The sequence below is a fragment of the Dasypus novemcinctus genome, chromosome 8 (assembly GCF_030445035.2).
Source record: "Dasypus novemcinctus isolate mDasNov1 chromosome 8, mDasNov1.1.hap2, whole genome shotgun sequence".
Taxonomy (NCBI): Eukaryota; Metazoa; Chordata; class Mammalia; order Cingulata; family Dasypodidae; genus Dasypus; species Dasypus novemcinctus.
Genome location: NC_080680.1, coordinates 115,763,298 through 115,782,975, shown reverse-complemented (window position 1 = coordinate 115,782,975; position 19,678 = coordinate 115,763,298). Strand labels below are relative to the sequence as shown.

Genomic DNA, 19,678 nt, shown 5'->3' with positions numbered 1-19,678 from the left:
ACAAAATCATTTGCGAATAGCTAATTTGCAAAACAAGGGCTCTGAAATGTATACATAACAGTTCAAAGTCAGAAGAGATCCATGAAGACTGTACCAACCTATAACTTAGCCTTTGAGAGTCCAAACTCCTGGTGCTGTCAACAATTTCTATTTTTAATCTACGTCTATCATGTCCCTGATACTTGGACAACTAAAGATAAAACTTGTCACCCTCGGCCCTCCTGTTGTAACCAGCTCACCACAGTTTCAGGACTTCTAAAGCCACGCGTCCTGAAGCAGGTCTACCTGTACCCAAGTTCTTGTTTCATCTCCACAGACTCACGGAGAAACCCTAACAAAAGGCTAGAGGTAGCCCTTCCTCCCCTGCTAATTTTCAGTGAATACCAGAGAAATCTTCAAAGGAAGCCTTCAGCAAACAAGACAATTACCTGCTTTTCCTCTGCTTGGGGATAGGTAGTCCACAGGAGATAGAACATTTCCCTTAGCAAAGAAATCAACCTGTCAACTTTATAAGTCATTGAGAAAAAAATAATCAAGTATTCTCAGCCACAAATCTAATGCTAGAATAAGAGGGAGCTGCAGGGAAGCAACCCTGAATTCATAAACACTCTGAGTTGTAGAAACACAGCAAGCCTCCATGAGCATGCCTTTCATTGCAGAAAAACTTGACTGGATAATGTTCCCTGTTGCTCTAGGGGGATTTTCCAAGAGACTTTTAGGAGAAATGGTTTAGTGACTGTGTCAGCAAAAATCCATTTTGTCTGGCTTACACCTCTGAAAGGTCAGTGTCTTCAGACTCCAGCCTGCTGCCAGCCTCAAGGGCTTACATTTATAAAAACACCCAAAGGATTTGGGGGAACAGTTGAGGCCAAATTCCCGTCTCTGCCTTTCCCTTCCTTTGGGCCTATTCTACTCTGCAGCAAACTCCTCCAAATCCTTAACCCTTTTATATTCTTTTTTTTTTTTTCCTTTATATCCAATAAATTTTATTTTTTTTAATTAAAATTATTTATTTTTACGAATTACATTCAAAAAATACGAGGTCCCAATCAACCCCACCGCCCCCACCCCCCACTCCCCCCACAGCAACACCCTCTCCCATCATCGTGAGACATCCATTGCACCCAGTAAGTACATCTCTGAACATCACTGCACCCCGTAGTCAATGGTCCACATCATAGCCCACACTCTCCCCCGTTCCATCCAGTGGGCCCTGGGGGGGTCTACAATGTCCTGTAATTGTCCGTGAAGCACCACCCAGGACAACTCCACGTCCCGAAAATGCCTCCACATCTCATCTCTTCCTCCCATTCCCCAAACGCAGCAGCCACCATGGCTACCCTTCCTACACCCATTCCACATTTTCTCTGTGGACATTGGATTGGTTGTGTCCATTGCACATCTATGTCAAGCGGGGGCTTAGATTCCACATGGATACTGGATGCACTCCTTAACTGGCCCGGGTGGGGAGAATTCCTGGTCAGGGAAAGCTGGGTGTGAATCCTGAGCACCACTGCACCCTTTACCCGTCTCTGGGAGCCCCGGTGTCCTCTCCATCAAACAGCTAACACTGTCTCTACAACACTTAGCCAGTTCCTGGAACCAAGTAAGTATCCAGTGGAGGGCAGCTCTTCAATGATTAGTGCTGCCAACTTCACAGGGGGAGGCTTTCACAAGGGTGTGGCCCAGAGCGGCATTTTATTAAAGAAAGTTCTCTTGCCTCTCCTTTGTCCATACAAGACATCGTCCCCCACCCCCAAGGCCTTTCCAGCACAAAGCACAGCTCTCGCCAATGCCAACCACGTTAGGAGGGTGTGGGGGTCACCCTGGTACCACCTCTGGTCATTGTTTTACCTCCCCCCTTTGGGGACCCCTACCCCTCACTCTACCAGTCTCCCCACACTCTCGGGCCATCCCCATCCATGTGCTCCAGAGCACACCCCGCCTTCCTCTAAGCCTGCAGCACCCAGCTCCGTTTCCCACCACTCCCTCCAGCCTCTACGCAGATGCAAATTGGGATCCTTTGGCAACTGGTATTCCAGGGCTGGGGAACTGCAGAGGACAAGATCTTTCGTTAAATGTTCTAGGAAAGGTGTCACAGAGGCGAAATTCAGCAAGGGGAAAAAATAGCAAAATCTGGAGTCAGCAAGACTGGAGTTCAAATCCCAGGGTCTGCCAGTGGCCAGTTAGTTCACCTCTCTCTTAAAGGGGCATGATCTGATAAATGAACTAAGGAGCAGGAACCTCGGAATTTCCCCAAATGTAGGAAAGTTACACAAGATGGATTTAAGGGGTAGTTAGGGGACTTTAGGAGATGGTAACAATAGGAAACAACATTGAATCACAGTGAGAAAAGTTTGTTCTTTTCAACCCTACCTTCTACTTTTAAAAAACATATATCACACTGAAGAGAAAGTCTGCTTGGTCTTCTCTTCAAGCCTCTTTAACATTTGCTCATTTCATTATTTAACAAAATGAAAGCAAACCTCTAAGTCAGCTAAAGCCTTTGGCAAGCAACAGTTTATTTCATAGACAGACTTTAACAAAAATGCTTTGTTTTTATTCCGATTGTTTTTAAATTACCTTCTGTTTATGACAACATATACTGGGTTTCAATTTCTAGGGCTAATATCGAGCTAATTTTTAAAATACATATTGACAAGTTAATTTTTTTAAAAAGATTATTAACAAAAGCGTGTGTCAATCTAAAGGGAAACAGCAATTTAATAATTGTACATATGGTACATTACTATGGCAAAAATCTCACAGGCACAATTAAAATGAGTAAGTTTGTGAAATGATGCCTATCTCAGGGTTACGGAGACAATGAATCAAAATAGTGCATGGAAAGCCCCAGTCAGAGGTGGACAGGTAAAATGTCAGCAGGTGGGGGAATAACAGCAGAGGAGAGAGTGCAAACAAAGGAATCCTGGAGGATGCAGTGAGATTCCAGAACAACCAAGAGTCAAAAAAACAGCTGGAAGGCATTCATAGGTAGGAGTCAAGGAAAGACAGAACACTAGAAGGAGCTTCATTTAACAAAGAGGTACCCAGCCATACTATGTGCAGCCACTCAGGTGAGAAAACTACGTACAGTTCCTATGAGTTTGCCTCTTAGAACTTGGAACAAAGCTGGAACAAAACAGGGCAGAGCCTGCGTGCCTAGCTAAGGAGATGGTGCACGGTGGCCAACCCCTAAAGTTTCAACATTTGTTCATCATCTAGGACTTTGCATGGCACTTGGTGTTTGATAAATATTGGATGAAAAAAAAAGGAGTTTTCAGCTCAACAGTATGTTTTGCCGATTGGCATTTAATTTCCTGTGTATTTTATATGACTAATTATATTTATTTGTACATTATTTATAGCATAGTGTAATTGGTCTAGTTTATGTATTTTTATACTTGAGACATAATTTATATTTATATAGTGTATAGTAATTTGTATGTATAATAAATATATATATATATAGCCTTCCTCTTGCCTCTCCCAGTGACTGGGATTACACCTCACCCAGCTAAAGGTGAACTCTGCCACCTGCCTCCCAAGGACTGCATCTGGGACGGGAGAAGGGTCTGCAGCTCAGTTTAAACTCATTAGTCTGGGCCTTCACTTTTTTTCTGCCTTTTCACTGAAAGCTGCTGCTTCTATCGGTGATGCTTTTACGTCAGCCTTGGATCAACTAAATACCAGATCCAACCAATTTCAAGCTACCATCCCCAGGGACTAGCTTCTTCAAGAAAATAAGCTCAGTTTGACTTCTGGCAAAAGCAATTATTCCCAACCTGGTATCCTACAGGAATTTTGCACAAGGGTAAACCGCAATATGAAATTCAAACAACTTCTTTCCCTCCGAAACCTCTTGCTCCCTTCTTCTCCCTTCTTCTCCCTTCCAGTCCTAATCTGAAACAACAAAACAGGACAATGCTTTAGAAAGCTTTGTGTCTTGCCCACCTTCCCCAGTGGGGGACTGAACCAATTATTTTAGAACTTGAGTCTAATTCTCATTGCTCACACTGTTTTCCTGGCAGATGAATGAGTCTCGAAATCTGTTAGCTTTTCTTTTTATCACATATTGAATTAACAGGACTTTACTATATAAGAGGCAAAGCCTATATCCAAACTGGAGATATTCAGGAAGGACAGTCCAAGTGAATCTTTTATATCTGAGAGATTTTCCAAATGGTAAGTTGGAGATGAGCACAGTGTCTCACTGTGTCAAACTATATCATGTTTGGCCTCTTGATATTCCTTAAAGTGAACCAACTTGTCTGCCCTTTGCATTTCAGATGAGAATCCCCTTCTGGTTCTGCAGTCTTCACCCACCTAATGCAGATAAATTGACAAGTGAAAAATTTTTCTCTCCTCCACCTTCCTCTCCTTCCATTGCAACTGTCATCAGGAATCTCATGTGCATTCCCTGGGTGTTTCCCTTCAACTTCTCAAAACCCAAATGATCTGTTACACTAATGCTAGGCAGATCCTTCAAAACAAACCTCTGGGCAACTCTAATCAAAGGATATGTAAGGAGCATCCTTCCTCCTAAATACAGACCTGGAGTTAGGAAGTAAGACCTCGAGGTCATGTAGTTCAGCCCCTTCCATTTTAAAGACCAAGAACTTAAGTCTCAGAAAAGTAAAACAGCTTGTCCAAGGTCACATGGCTATTTAGTGGGTGGTCTATACATCCTGTAATTTGGAGTATCCACACCCATGGGTATTCTTCCTGAGGAGGGAATCCAGTTTTCATTAAATTCTCAATAAAATGGTTAACTAAAAATTGATAACCATTGATTGTTTATATAATGACAGAAACTTTATATGTTTTTATCGAGAGGTTATATGTTATATATGAACTGAAACCTACTTATTCCAAGTTTGAATTGTAGTAAGAATTAGTAATCTAGTGTAAAAGTGAAATCTAATTTACTCTAACATCATCATCCATTTTTTCGTGTCTGGACATCAATGCAAATACTATGGATGAAAACAACTTGAAGTGGAGGTAAATTAAAAACTAAAACTTTCACAATCACTGAAAATACCAGCATGAAATAAAGAGCAGCAGTTATGTGCCAAGCATTGTACTATATATTTTCCATTATACACACACCCACACACATTCAAATATCTCTTTTATAGAAGAAACAGGCAAAAAGAGATTAGCAACTTGGGAAGTGGACTTGGCTCAACAGATAGAGCATCCGTCTACCACATGGGAGGTTCATGGTTCAAACCCAGGGCCTCCTTGACTCGTGTGGAGCTTGCCCACGCACAAGGCTGATGCACACAAGGAGTGCCGTGCTGCGTAGAGGAGCCCCACACGCAAGGAGTGCGCCCCGTAAAGGAGAGCTACCCAGCACGAAAGAAAGTTCAGCATGCCCAGGAGTGGCGCCACACACACAGAGAACTGATGCAGCAAGATGATGCAAGAAAAAGAGACACAGATTCCCAGTGCCACTGACAAGAATAGAAGCAAACACAGAAGAATACACAGTGAATGGACACAGAACAGACAACTGGGGTGGGGGGAAAGGGGAGAGAAATAAATAAATAAAAGAGAGCAGCAACTTGCCTAATTTCAGATGTCTGTTAAGTGATAAGACTAGGATTCCACCCTGTGTTGATCTGTCCTTGATACCCATGCTTTGTCACTGATATCTGTACCTACATACTTCAAGATGTCTGAAACTACTACTCTATTTACATATTTAGGGAGATCATGATAACAAATACTCTAAAAACAGTTTTAAAAGAAACTGTCTTTTATAAGTAGATCAACTAATAGAAAATCTCTCCTAGGAAATATCACATACTAAATGCCCATTATCAAAACATATCTTGACTTCAAGACTAGACAGATAAAATGCTTTGACCTCCAAATGCTTCTTGAAAGCCTGAATTTGGCACAAGAAACATTGCAGAGTTTTAAACAAACACTAAAAGAGGAGGGGGAGATGAATAAAAGAACTGATTTAATGCATATGAGATTATTTTGTTTGCTTTTTTAAAAGTTTTTCATTTGTGCATTGCTTAGTGAATGACCTCATCCTTAATAAAAATAAATTAATGCACAAATCAAACTACTTGAATGTGGAATGTCAGACTATAGCATTTTCTCGAATCACAGCTGCCTCAAAAAGGGAAATGAAACTGAGAAAACAGAATTGTCTGTTCTGATAAAAGTAATGTGGAAGCACACACTGAAGTTTCTCTACCTATCATAAACCTAGCCTTAACTACAGTTATTTCTCACATAATTCTATTTCTGATGCTTTTCTGTAATTATCTCATCATCCTAAGTAGACTTTAAGGATAAGGAAACCAGCTTGAGAGTCCCATTCTCTTTGTCTGACTTAAGTCAGTTCAAGTCAACATTTACTAAATTGTCCCATATTAAGGAGGGTGAACTGAGGAAAATAAGTTGAAGACTTCCCCCTTGAAAAGCATGTACTCAAAAGGAAGACAGGTAAATATTAGCCAACATCACAACCGAAATCGAATATATGACACAAATAACACTATAACCCAGTTCCTACAGGAGTGAAAAGAAGAGGATGGTTCATTTTAACTTGGTGTTAGGGAGATGGAGTGGAGCCAGGAGAACTTCTTGAGGATGTGAGTATTTAAATTAGGTCTGGATAACATCTATGCTGGTTGTCCATCCAGGGAACTATTTTCAGGTAAAAATATTCCAATGAAAAGCAAAAGTCGGGACACGGACTTGGCCCAGTGGTTAGGGCGTCCGTCTACCACATGGGAGGTCCGCGGTTCGGACCCCGGGCCTCCTTGATCTGTGTGGAGCTGGCCCATGCGCGGTGCTGATGCGCGCAGGGAGTGCCCTGCCACACAGGGGTGTCCCCCGCGTGGGGGAGCCCCATGCACAGGGAGTGCGCCCCTTAGCGAGAGCCGCACAGCGTGAAGGAGGGTGTGGCCTGCCCAGGAATGGCGCCACACACTTCCCGTGCCGCTGACGACAGCAGAAGCGGACAAAGAAACAAGACGCAGCAGATAGACACAGAGAACAGACAACCGGGGAAGGAGGGGGTATTAAATAAATCTTTAAAAAAAAAAAAAGAAAAGCAAAAGTCACTTTTTGTCGTTTGTTAGTATTTGCTTTGTCTAAACTTTGATTTTTTTTTTGACCAAGCTTTACTGTAGATTGGTAAACTCACAGAAGCCAAACTGCCAAGGACACAACCTGAGCTCCACACTTACAAGCTCCGTGACCAGGTGACTTAACCTGCCTGTACCTCAGTTTCCTCATCTGTAACGGTAAGATAACAGTACCCATGTCATGTGCTTCCTGTGAGCATCAACTGAGTTATTACTTGTAAAATGCCTAAAACAACATGCAGCATTCAGTAAGTAAACAATAAATGTAACTGTTTTTACCGATAAAAAATGTTTTCAAAGAGTTTATTTCTAATTTACTATACAATTAATAAGAAAAACAGGGGAGCAGGTGTAGCTCAGTGGTCAAGCACCTGCTTCCCATGTATAAAGTCCAGGGTTCAATCCCCGTACCTCATAATGAAAAGAAAAAAGTAGTTTCCCATTCTCTTATACTTTTATAGAGCAGACTTTGAAACTGTATTATTTACTTCCAAAGAAAGATACCATAAGAAAAGGCTAAAATTTGACTTCTAAACATTAATAACAATATCAGAGAAACAGCTTATTTCAAAAGAGCCACAAGATAATTAGGAACAGGACAAGCAGCAATTGCACTGTACTGTAACCAAAAAAAAAATCGCCGAAGTTGGGATTAACAGCTAAAGTGATGGTTCTCTTCCCATTTTCTTTTGTTCCTTTTACTTTCACAGCCAAATACCCTGTAATTTCATTTTCTATGTGCCACACAGGAAAAAAAAACTTGAGCTCACAGACCTACTCACCAGTATTTGACAGAAACAATAGTAAAGTTTTATTTTCTTTAATTAGAGAAGTTGCGAGCTCACAACAGTAAAGCTTTCATTTTCAAATGAGTGAAAAAATCTGAACTGCGTAAATTATATTGTCTGTTCTTTCCAGGGTGTTGCAATCCTGTGCAACAAAGGTCCCAACAAGCTGAAGAGAATTTGGCTGGCCCACTCCCAGCAACAAAGGAAATAAGATGCAGGCGGTATATTCCGATAAGAACAATAGCAGATAAATGCACAGCCCCAGGGAGCATCCTTGGAAAGTGCCTGGCTCTCAGCAGCTGACACTGTACCCCGCTCATTGCACAGTGAGGGAGTTAAAGGACTCTGAAGCCTGGGATCAAACCTTAGTTCTGTCACTTGCTAGTGTGTGACAGGGGACAAGGAAAGCGGAAAACCTCACAGTTTCTTAATCTGTAAAATGGGAATACTAAGTAAGGATTACAGTCAACCAATATTTGAAAAGTGTTTAGAACAGTACCTGGCCCACAGTGCTAAATAAGTGTGTATTAAATTGTTGAAAATTGCAGTAACTTTGGCAACTTTGTTTATTACCACCTACAGAGATGAAGAAGGTCTCAGTTTTCAGTTTAGGGCTTCTCCCATCATGGTTAAATACGAGTGTCAGAAAGCTCTTTTAAAAATTGATGCTGAAGTAATTGGCCATTGGAGGCATTACACTTGCTTATTTCTTTAATATCTAGATGGCAAATCAAAATGCATTTGGATTTACGAATATTTTAAAAAGGCAAAAACCACCTGCCCATTAGTATTTTCTAGATATCCAAAAGGTTTGTAATTAAAAAGAGCCTAAGACAATGTCCATTCAATTATTTCAGGAGCTAAAATGCAAAATAGCAAAGATATTAACAATTTGCTGTCTCTATGAAGCTAGCATAAGTAAGGTAAGAGGATCCCTAAAAAAAAAAAAAAAAAAAAAAAAAGATTTAAATGGAAGATATTCCAGCTCCTCTCCATAAAAGGTAAGTAAGTACTACAGCAGTAATAAAAGCAGAGTAGCAGAGTTTCATTCATTCTCATTCATTTTTAATAATGTTTGCACTGGGACTTCCTTGAGCAGAGGCTGAAAACAACCAAGCCCTGATCCTTGCTTTCCCAGGCCTAGACTAATGCATTGTCTCACATGAACTGTAAACATGCGTTAATCAAAATGTGTCCAACGTCCATTATGGGTCTGCACTTAGATGTAAACTGAAATACTTATAAACACTGAGATTTCAAAGGCTCATCAGCAGGGGAGACCCTGGCCGCACTGAGTCCTGTCCTTCTGGGGGACTGTGATAGTGGAGAAAGCTGGAGACCAGACTCCCTGTCCTTCTGATTCTACTGCTTGTGCTCTAGTAGGTACCATTGGCTCTGGGTAGCCAACGTTGTCCCAAAAACCCCTATCATGAATTATTTAGATGGTTTTATGGGGACACTTGGGAAACTGTCTGACAATGGAGTCTCTGTACTTGAAACAGATTACGCGCTCCAGTGTAGTACTCAGGAACTTTCTCCGTCTGTTCACACTTCCTTGGATTTAGGAGAAGTGTCTCAGGAGAGTGAGTTGAACAGAAAGCCTCCATCATTTTGTGGGTGGGCTTGAGAAAAACAGGGTGAAATAAAAGGGGAGACGGGACCTTAAGTACTTTAGTTGGCATTTTTGTCTGAAAAGTACATCAAAACTTAGGTTTGGGTCCCAAACTATTGTTAAAAGAACAAGGAGATCTCTGCTTTTGAACGTAGGGACATTCATTTTATTTACAAACACTCTGTATCCACCAAACACACACTCCTTAGGGGAATCTGGGTGATGTGCTTTTTGCGGGTTAGGGAAAGGAATACAGAGGTAAAGGGACTTGCTGTTTTTCAAATAAGTTTTTTAAAAATATCAAATGTGTCTCCTATTATATGATTGCACATATATCACTCTGCGAGGAGTCCCCAAAAAGTCTTACTGGGATTTAAAAGCTGAGAGTATGTGCAAAAGAGGACAGGATCTTTCAGTGCCAAAAACTGTTCTTTTCTGTTTGTCCTTTTGTTTTGTTTTAACATCTTGTTTATTTCGATCTTTCTAAGAAGTGTTGAATCAAACAGACACGTACACACAACCACGGTGGCACCGGCCGACGTGCCGGGGACCTGCTCTGACTTAGCACGGTTCTGAGGGCCGGCAAACCCGCCCTCGCCAGGCGTTTCCTCCCAGTCCCATCCTCACGGGACCTCGGTCGGAACCGGCTGGCGACGACGCCTTGCGGAGCTGCACTCCGGCCACTGGGCCGATTCCTCGGCCGCCCGGCCAGGAGGCGCTGCGAGCCAGTCCCCCGGGGCCGCCCGCGCCCCCACCCCCGCCGCCCGAGTTCTGCGCCGCCCGCCGGGGTTACTCCCGGTCATTCCGCGGCACAGTCTCACCCCGGCTTCCCCATCCGTGCCAGGCCTGGGGCTACCCCAAGGGACAAGCAGTCAAGGGCCAGAAGATGGAAGGGAGTGGGGAACGGGAACCCCAGCTCCGGGGTCCCGCAGGCTCCCCTGCGCTTAGCAACTCTGCCTTTATTTTCAAAGGGACGCACCCGCCCGCTGCGCTAGGGACGCCGGCGCCGGGGCGCTCGGCAGGACCCCCTCACCCCCCGCCGAAACAAAGCCCCCGCAGCCTCGGGCGAGCAATCGCGCAGACACCCCCTTACTCTAGTTCTTGGAGACCAAGGGCGCGCTGCTCCAGGCCGGGGACGCACGGAGCCGAGCCCCAGGTCAGAGCCCAGCTCAACCCAGCTTCTCGAAGATGCAGCGGGGCACGGAGAGCTGGCGTTTCTCCGGGTGCGCGCGGGCCGACCCGCGGCCAGGGGTGGTTCCAGCCCGCCCGGGAGCTCCGCAACAAAGAGAAAGGCTTCGCGCGGAGCCTGCCATTCTCCTCACCCCTCCAGCGGCGCCCCCAGCATGCCCCGGAGCCCTCCAACGCCCTGCGCCCGAGGCTCTGCGCCCCGGCTCTCCACGCCCAAAGATGCTCGGCGGGCTCCCCGGCCCAAGCCCAAAGCGCGGTGTCCTTGGGTCGCCAGAGCTCACCCTGGGATAGCCCCACCCCATTCGCTTCGCAAGAAGTGAGGGATCAGGGGATCCCGACCGACGACCCCGAAACCCGCGCTTCCCCAAGTCTCCTCGGCCCCGAAACAAAACAAAACAATGACGCCCTAGTCACGGGAGAGCCTCTTACCTGTTTTCCACTTTGGTGTCTGCGACTCTTTCCCCCACCCCTCGACTGAACCCTTCTGGAAACTGGGGAAAGGCAGAAAAACAATGGGCAAAGCCTCGTGGAACTGGCCCGGGCGGCGGCGCGGGTCCTGCGACGCCCCCTGCCCAGCCCACCCGCACCGGGGCAGCGACGCGTCGGCTGGCCTCTGCCGATCGGGGCCCCACTCACTCTGGCTTGGAATTACCGGGGTTTTGCCGCGACTAGTTCCTTTTATAGATTCGGTGGCGCCGGGGTTACTATCGGTCGAAGCCTGGGCTCGGCCTCCTCCCCCGCCCCCAGCCGGCCTCTGTTTATGTAGTGCAGTCACTCAGCGCCGCGCACGTGGAGCCGCGGCCCGCCCCTTAAACGGGCGATGGATGGCCGGCCAGCCCAAGGGAAGGGGGGGGGGCCTCACCCCCGCCCTGGTCCAAGCCCAGCCCCCGCCCCGGCCTGTGGGCCCAGGAGCAGCGGGAGAATCCGGGCCTGGAGCTGCGCCCGGGATTCCAGTCCCCGTTCTGGCCGACCGCAGCCCTGGGGGAGCGCGCTGCCTCTAAACTCGCGCCGCCCGCCTTTTGGGTTGGATTGGTGTTTTTTTTCCCTTTGTTAGTTTACTACTCCATCGGAGGGGCTGAGGGAGCGGGGGCGCGGAGGCTGAACCCCAGCGGACGCCCGCACTTGAGTCTGGCGGTATTTCCAAAGGCTCCAGGTATTTCCAAAGGGGGGAACGGTGGGTAGAGCTCCGGTCAGCCGGCCGCTTTTGTTTTCCACCTCGCAAAAGCATCTTGCCTTTGCCGTTCACGAGTCAACCCCTGTCCCCTTGAGCGCCCAGTCTTGGGGCCCCCCCAGGTCCTTGGCGAGGGTCAGCGAGGAGCCGCTTGCCCCTGTCCCGGGAGCGGGAGGCGGGGGTTGGGCAAGGTAGCGAACGAGGAGGGCCAGCCCGGGGTTCATTTTCCAGGCGTTGGTAGAGCCCCTGAGATAAGTCCTCGGGGCTTGGAGTTCGGCCTGGGTAGATTTGGTGAGCACAGCCTGGAAGTGCACTTGGGGCAAGGAACGCTGGAGTCCCGGGGACTCAGAACTCCAGGTGGCATGGCGCCAGGGTCCTATGGAGGAAGAAGGGATGCAGTTTGAGGAGAACCAGAGCTTTCTAGATCTTCTAGCCCCGGGTCCAGCCAGCGGGCCCCTCTTGCCCAGATTAAACCCTAGTCAAGAGCCTGAGCTCTGAAGGTCAAAGTTGACTGGCCCACAGGATCAGCCTCATTACCTTACTCAGAGGTAATGTGCTTTGCCTCTGTTTCTTCATCTGCAAAACAGAGGGAATGAGCCTCCTCTCTTTGTCCCACAGCGGATGTTCTGCAGGTGAATTTTATGGAAACCTTTGAGGTCCTTGGAAGAATGGCACTGTCAGTCCAGAAGGTGTTATTAGCTGACTGCTCCTGTCATTTCAAGTACAAGTCATAGTCTATAAAGTTTTTCCCATGCCTGACACTTCAAACTCCAGGGCTTGCAAAAAAGAAGAGGAATCCATTTGACCCTCTGAATAGAGGAAGACTCTAGATGTGATTTTAGGGTGATTTTAGGAAGTGATATGTCTTCCTGAACTGTCCCCACCCCCCACTCCCACACTTACCTCCTACCTCCTTCACCTCCCCTCCCCCTCTCCCCCCCAGCCCCCATCTATCACAGTGCTTAAAATCCCACCACCAAAATCATTCTTTTGAAATTTTGAAGGCTCTGGTTCCTAAGAGCATCCCAATTAAGTCTTCTCTTTGGCTGTTATGACCTGATATTGAACGGAGCATGAGCTCCAGCAAGTCCCATAGGAATAGGACACAGAAGAAAGAAGGTGAGCCGAAGAGAGCAATAAAAAGCCCAGAGAGGAGACAGCTCTTGATTCTTAATTACCTAAGTCTATGGCCCGGAAGCCAAACTTGATCATTCTTAACTAAGAGCAACCTATGGTGCCCAGAATCTGCTCATCTTCCACAATGAATACACAAACACATCGTATAGTGTGTGGAAAACATTTATTAGTTCCGCTGATTATCACCAACAGAAGAGTCCAAGTGCCCAAAGACGTTAGGAATCTGGCCAAGTTACATGGGGGCAGAGTCCTGCTGACCCCAAGCCCACACTAACACTAACAAATGTTAGAGCCCAGGAGAATGCACCATTTGAGAAACGTTTACAGGCACAAGTTCTCTGCCTTCCCAACCTTGAATGTCAGAGGCTGATCTGCTCCTGAGTATACAGTTGTCAGCTTTTCCCCATGTCTGTCAATTACTGCTGACACCAAGGCCAGCCCGACAAGCTCCACTCCACGCGACCCTTCCCAAATAAGAAAGAAGGCCCCTCTGCACTGCTGTTCTGAAGAAGCTGATTCATAATTGTAGCCTAGGTGGCTTAAGGTCCTATTCTGAGATGACTGTGGCATCGTCTAATTACAGAATGGACCTTCAGGCAGCTGTGGCCTTGGAGATACTGCAGGAGCTCGTAGAGCTGCATAGAAGCTCAATTTCATCATTCCATGGAGACTTTTAAATGAGGGGTTACCTAAAGGGCATTGCTTGGAGATTGCTTTGATATATAATATCTGTTAACTGGCTTATATAAATGCACATATACACATCATTTAAAATATAAATAATTCTCTCCACACATGTGTTTTCTGCTTGGTATACATGTTGTTTGGTTCCTGGAAACGCTGGGCAGAAAAAAGAGTATTATAGGAAGATAGTGAAGAATGAAAACAAGTATTCTAAAAGTAGCTTTTCAAGCTGAAATTTTGGTGATTAAGATGACCTAATCGCTGGAATCTTGGAGAATTCCTGGATATTGAGAGATGTCTCAATTATTTTTGTTTTAGTCAGCCAAAAGGGGTGCTGATGCAAAATACCAGAAATCTGTTGGCTTTTATAAAGGGCTTTTATAAGCTTACAGTTAGCAGGTCAAAAAGTGTAAATTACCTCCCTCACCAAAGTCTGTTGCCACTTGTTGGAGCAAGATGGCTGCCAACATCTGCCAGGGTTCAGGCTTCCTGGGTTCCTCTCTTCCCAGGGCTCATTTCTCTCCGGGCTCAGCTGCTCTGCTCTCTCCACAAGGCCAGCTGTAGACTATCAGGCTCTCTAGGCTTTGCCTCTCCCCGGGGCCTCTGCCATGTCTAAAGGAGCTTTCTCTCCTTCCTCACGTATCTGCTTTCCTGTGTGTTTACTTCCTGAGAAGCCAATATCAAAGCTCCAAACTCTGTCCTCTGCTGTGTCTTTTCTCTGAGTCCCCGCCCTATTAACGTGGCCCACTCAAAGCCTTAATAATTATTTAATCAAGTAAAAGTGAAACCTCTGAATCCATTCCAATCTAATATGTCCAGAGGAACAGACGAGTTCACAAACATAATCCAATATCTATTTTTGGAATCCATAAATAATATCAAACTGCTAAAAAAAAATTTTTAAGATAATTCAACTTTCATATATATAGAAAGAGGAATAAAAGGACCTACAGTTCATATTTGGGTCAACTTAATTCTAATACATGGTTAGGCATAGAAGCAAATCATCAATCAATCAATGTTCAAATAAATAAGCACAAGGAATCACCATTATTTGTGGAGTGGGCCATGCACTGCAAAAGCACTCAATACCTGCAAATTCAATTTCACTTAATTGGACCAATGCAATCCCCTTCCGTATTACTGTGACTCATATTGACACAAAAGCAATAGATTCAAAGCAATTACTGCTTCTGGACTTGGGTAAGATGTTTGTTCTGCTTGTCACTCGCATCAACAAGTTCGCCTGGGTCATAGACAGATAATATTCCCCTGAATACTAGTGGGTCAGTGAGTTATAATTCTTTTTTAAAAACCATCCTTCCCAACCTGCCTCCCTTCAAGTTCTTCTTCCCTTAAGAGCCAAATTACTTGAAAGATTTAACCTCTACTTACTCCCTCCCATTCACTCCCCAGCCCATTGCCATCAAAATCTTGCCCCCAGTACTCTGAGTCTGTTCTAGCCAAGTTCACTAATGACCTCCAAAAGAAAGAAAAAGGGAGAGAGGCAGGAAGGCAGGAAGGCAGGACAGAAGGGAGGAAGGAAAAGAGGTGTACATCCTTTATTTTTTTAATTGTAAAATATTTTTTAAATGTAAACAAATACAGAGGAAGACCATGTAACTGACAGCACCAGTGACCTCCTTTAAGTCCTCATGCTAGCGATCTCTGGCATTTGATGCCATGGCCACAGTTTCCTTCCTGAAACTAGTTCTTCTCTTGTAATTCAAGAATCTGGTTCTCTTCTGAATCTCCTGCCTGTTTGCTCTTTCCTAATTCCTCTTTCTTTGTCTATCTCCTAATATTGGTTTTCTCTTCCCATTGCTACATGCTCCCACTAAGCAATATTAGCCACTTCTGTGGCATCGTTTAAAACCTGTACCTCCAGCCCTGTGCTCCCTAATGCATGGTAGGTGTATCCAGCAGGACCAGATCAGTGCTGGCACTGGCCTAAACCAATTCAGGGGAGCTGATAGATCTCTTCCCAAATCTGCAGTAGGTGACCTCCACCTCGCTAGCCTCAAATCACCCAGGAATGGTGGGAGTGTCTACACCAGGGGAACCCATAAACACTGCAAATCAGGACTTTCCTTGTTTTGGGAAGCCAGCTGTTAACATTTACCAGCATACCACTGAGCAGGACATTCTGCAAATAAATTCAAAACCAAATTTCTTATCTTCCCCATAAATCACCCTCCCCCTCCCCAGCTTTTATTTTTTCTTTTTTAGAAGGTGCGGGGGATTGAACCTGGGACCACATACATGTGAGGCAGGTGCTCACCCACCGAGCTACAGCTGCTCCCCTGCCTTTATTTTTTTTTAAAGATTTTTACTTATTTATTTCTATACCCCCTCATTGTTTGTGCTCACTGTCTGCTCTGTGTTTGTTCATTGTGTGCGCATCTTCTTTTTAGGAAGCACTGGGAACCAAACCCAGGACCTCCCATGTGAGAGGGAGGTGCCCAATGGCTTGAGCCACCTCTGCTCCCACTTATTTTGTCTCTCATTGTGTTTCTTCATTGTATCTCTTCATTGAGTCATCTCGTTTCATCATCTTTTTGCACTAGCTCACTGCACCAGCCCATCGCATCAGCTTGCTGTCTTGCTCATCTTCTTTAGGGACCTCCCATGTGGTAGGCAGGCGCCCAACTGCTTGAGCCCCATCCACCTCCCCCCTACCTTTATTTTTAATATCATTGCATGACATCATCATCCATTCAATAATTGGGAAATCAGAGTCATCCTTGCTTAACTTTTGCATCTTTCTGTCCCCATCTTTCTCCTCTCATTCTAAAAAGCATCAAAGTGAGGTCAATTGTACCTCCCAAATAGCTCTTAAATCTGTCCCTTCTTCTCCACCCCATTGCCTTAGTCCAGGCTGAAACATCTGGGCTTCTATGTTATAGTAACCTCCAAGTTGCTGCTCCTGCCTGTAGTTTTCCTCTCCCTCTTCATCTTCCCTACTGCAGATGGAGTGATTTTTGGTGTGTGTTTTTTTAAGGCAAAACAAACAAAAACTCTCTAATCATATCATTTTTCTCCTCCAAACTTCCTGTGGTTCTCCATTGCTTACAAAGAAAAAGAAATTCCCTCAAAGCTCCTTAGGAGGTCCTGCAAAGCCCTTTGAAAACGTGACATTTGAAGGCCTTAAAAGTCCAATTGCATGTCCGACTTCTTCCTCCTTCCTCTTCTGCCCCCATCTCATCCTCCCCACTCCCAATTCCACAAACTTGCCGTGCCTTTGTTTATGTGGAGTCCATTGCTTGAAAACCCTCCTTCTCATCTCCTCCCGTCCTCCTGTTTAAGAAGACCCTGAATGAGAGACAGAGAATTTATTTGAGACATCTTTAAACTGATATTGACGAAGATGGATGGAATTAAGTAACTCTGTTACACCATCATTCTAGAAGCAGAAAAAAGAATGACAGAGAAGACATACAGAAACCACTTCTCTCATTAGATGGAAAGATGTGGGATGCAGGGTAGATATAAAGAGAGAAAGGGGGGGGAGGGAGAAAGGGAGGAAAGAGAGAGAGAAGAGAGGAGAGGAAGGAAGAGAGAAAGGGAGGGAGGGAGGAATTTTTTAAGTACCCAAACTAAATGAAAAATATTACACCCGATTCAGATCCGTTAGCAAGTTTAACAATAGCTGCAGAAGGCAGTGAGTACACTTAAGTTTAAAAAGAAAATAATTGGAACCTGATCATTAAAAGAAATTACACATTTATTGTAACAGAAGTGCTCTCTGCATTCCTCTCTCCTTATTCAAAAGAATGCTTTCTTGACACTGGTAAAGAGTCAGTATCCCTGGTTGCGTTTTCTGGAATGAGGGACTGTTTTATTTCTTAGCCAGGAGTTTTGCTTCTCTCTGACATAGTAATAAGAGACTAAGTCATTAAGAAACAAAGAAATGCTGGGAAATGTTCCTGATACCCATTTTCTCTGAGATCCTAGGGAGAAAAGCCTCCGTCTCTTTTGTCCCCTTTGGGAGGAATCCTTCAGGAGCACTTGCTTTTCCCTTGTCCTCCTCAATGTCCTTGTGTTGGTTTGATCCATGCTTGCAACCATATCCTACATGGCCTCTGAAATTGCAGGGACAAAACACATGTTCTTGACGCCTCAAAGATGAAACATCCTGGAACAGATCTTTATTTCCCTGCCTTGTTATCATGCTTCTCCTGACTGATGGTCATCCAGAGAAATCAGGAGCAATTCTTTAGCTGGCTGCTTGACCCAGTGACCTATGTGTGCAAATCACCCACAAGTCTATAAATCAGTGGGCAGTGGGCCCCATTGACAGAGATCTGGGGCTTCCCACAGAGCTGACCCTAAAGCTGGTTTCCTCCCATTGGCTCCATTATCCAGCAGAGTCCAGCGGGTGGGAAGCCGTGGACACACTGCCCGAATGAGAAAAGAAAGATAAACTGGGAGTCTCATCCTAAGAAATCTAAGGAAAATAAAGTAGGAGGTTAGAGAAAAGAGGGAAAATGATGTCCTAAATGAAGAACAGAAAAACTGAACTGCTGACAGGCCATTTAGTAACATGTGTCCAGAGCCTTTGGCCCATTAGTTTTACTTGGAGGAATTTGTTCTAAGGAAGTGCCACTGAGAAACGGTCAAAGATTTATGTTCAAGAAATTTTGTTCCTTCTTATTCATAAAAACAAACATTTTAAAAATAGTTAATTATCTAACAGCATGAAAAGTCTAAAATAGACAGTGGTAAATTTATATGATAGAAATATACTGTAACCATTAAAAATAATAGTTTAAAAGAATAATGAATATGGAAAAGCACTGATAAGTGAAAATAAAAAAACTGTAGCTATTTGTATATGATTGTTATTTAGTAAAATAAAAAATTTAGTGCCTTTAATTGTCTTGTTTTCATTGGATTTATGTGTAAAGAAAAGACTGGAAAGAACCCCATCTCAATGTTAACTGATTTTCTGTGGATGGTGGAATTAGGAGTGATTTTTTTTCATACATGTCTGTATTTTCCAAAAGTCCTGGGATAAACTAAGCAAAATGGTGTGAAAAGCAGATTTGCAGGTAAGTGATAGGGAGAGAGCATTTACATCTGCAGAAGGGCAAACTATAACTTAACCAAGCCCATGAAAACAGCAAACCTTAAGATATTTTAAAAGCATATATGCCCATTAACAAAGAAGGGAAAAGAATAAGGAGAAGTGAAATGGCTAAAGCAGCTAGAATTTCTAAGTGAGTAGGTTTACAAAATGTTAAAGAAAATAAAGGGAGAGGATTTAAAATCAGTCCAAGGGGTCCATGGCTAAGGAAAGTAGCTATATGTTCAAATCTCTCTACTTGTCTGATCTTCTGAGTTATCCCTCTTGTTTGGACAGCATATCTGTATATCTTTGGACATCGTACTTTACGTCTTTGTGCCTCGGTTTCCTCATCTGTCAAATGGAGGTAATCCTAGGACCCACCTTCGAGGACACCTATGGATATTACCTGAGTTAGGATGTGTGAAATGTTTAGTTCTGCACCTGACATACACTACTCAATAAATGACAGCTTTTATTGTTGTTATTACCATTTATTAGCATGATTATATTATTATCATCTGGGATGTTAATTGTATGTGCCAATTTGGCCTCAGCCTTAATAAATTTTGCCTTAACACTACACCACCTACTCCTCTCTGAGTGTCCAGCCTGCCCAACTCCCTGTGTATTTAGGACTCAAGACTCCAACAGCTCTTACTAGATTCCCAGCCTGCTGGCCTGCTCTACATCTTTAAGATTTGTTGCCCCCTCCTCCACCCCCATAATCGCAAAAACCCCTTCTTTAGAACACATTTCCTATATATGCCTCTATGTTTCCCTGGAGAATCCTGTCTGACACATTATGCCAAGCAACAACACAATTTTCCTCTCTCTCTCTCTCTCTCTCTCTCTCTCTCTCTCTCTCTCTCTCTCTCTCTCTCTCTCTCTCTCTCCTTCTCCCTCCCTCTCCCAGAA

The 19,678-nt window shown here is 44.5% G+C and overlaps 1 protein-coding gene and 1 long non-coding RNA gene across 5 annotated transcripts in view; one reads left to right on the top strand and one right to left on the bottom strand.

Annotated features, from left to right (window-relative positions):
• Window positions 1–11,500, bottom strand: part of ABCA1 (ATP binding cassette subfamily A member 1) — a 135,941-nt gene extending 124,441 nt beyond the window's left edge. For 2 of the 4 annotated variants that reach the window (XM_012526704.3, XM_058302587.1), the window contains exon 1: window positions 11,133–11,356. The gene's annotated coding sequence lies outside the window, so the exon portion shown is untranslated. Of the gene's footprint in view, window positions 1–11,132 lie in introns of all 4 variants that reach the window. The other 2 variants (XM_058302588.2, XM_058302586.1) reach the window with 2 other exon arrangements.
• Window positions 11,501–11,586: 86 nt separating this feature from the next.
• Window positions 11,587–18,570, top strand: LOC131279525 (uncharacterized). The gene is made up of 2 exons (XR_009186947.1): window positions 11,587–11,856; window positions 12,493–18,570. It is a non-coding gene; the product is annotated as an uncharacterized lncRNA (long non-coding RNA).
• Window positions 18,571–19,678: the final 1,108 nt, after the last annotated feature.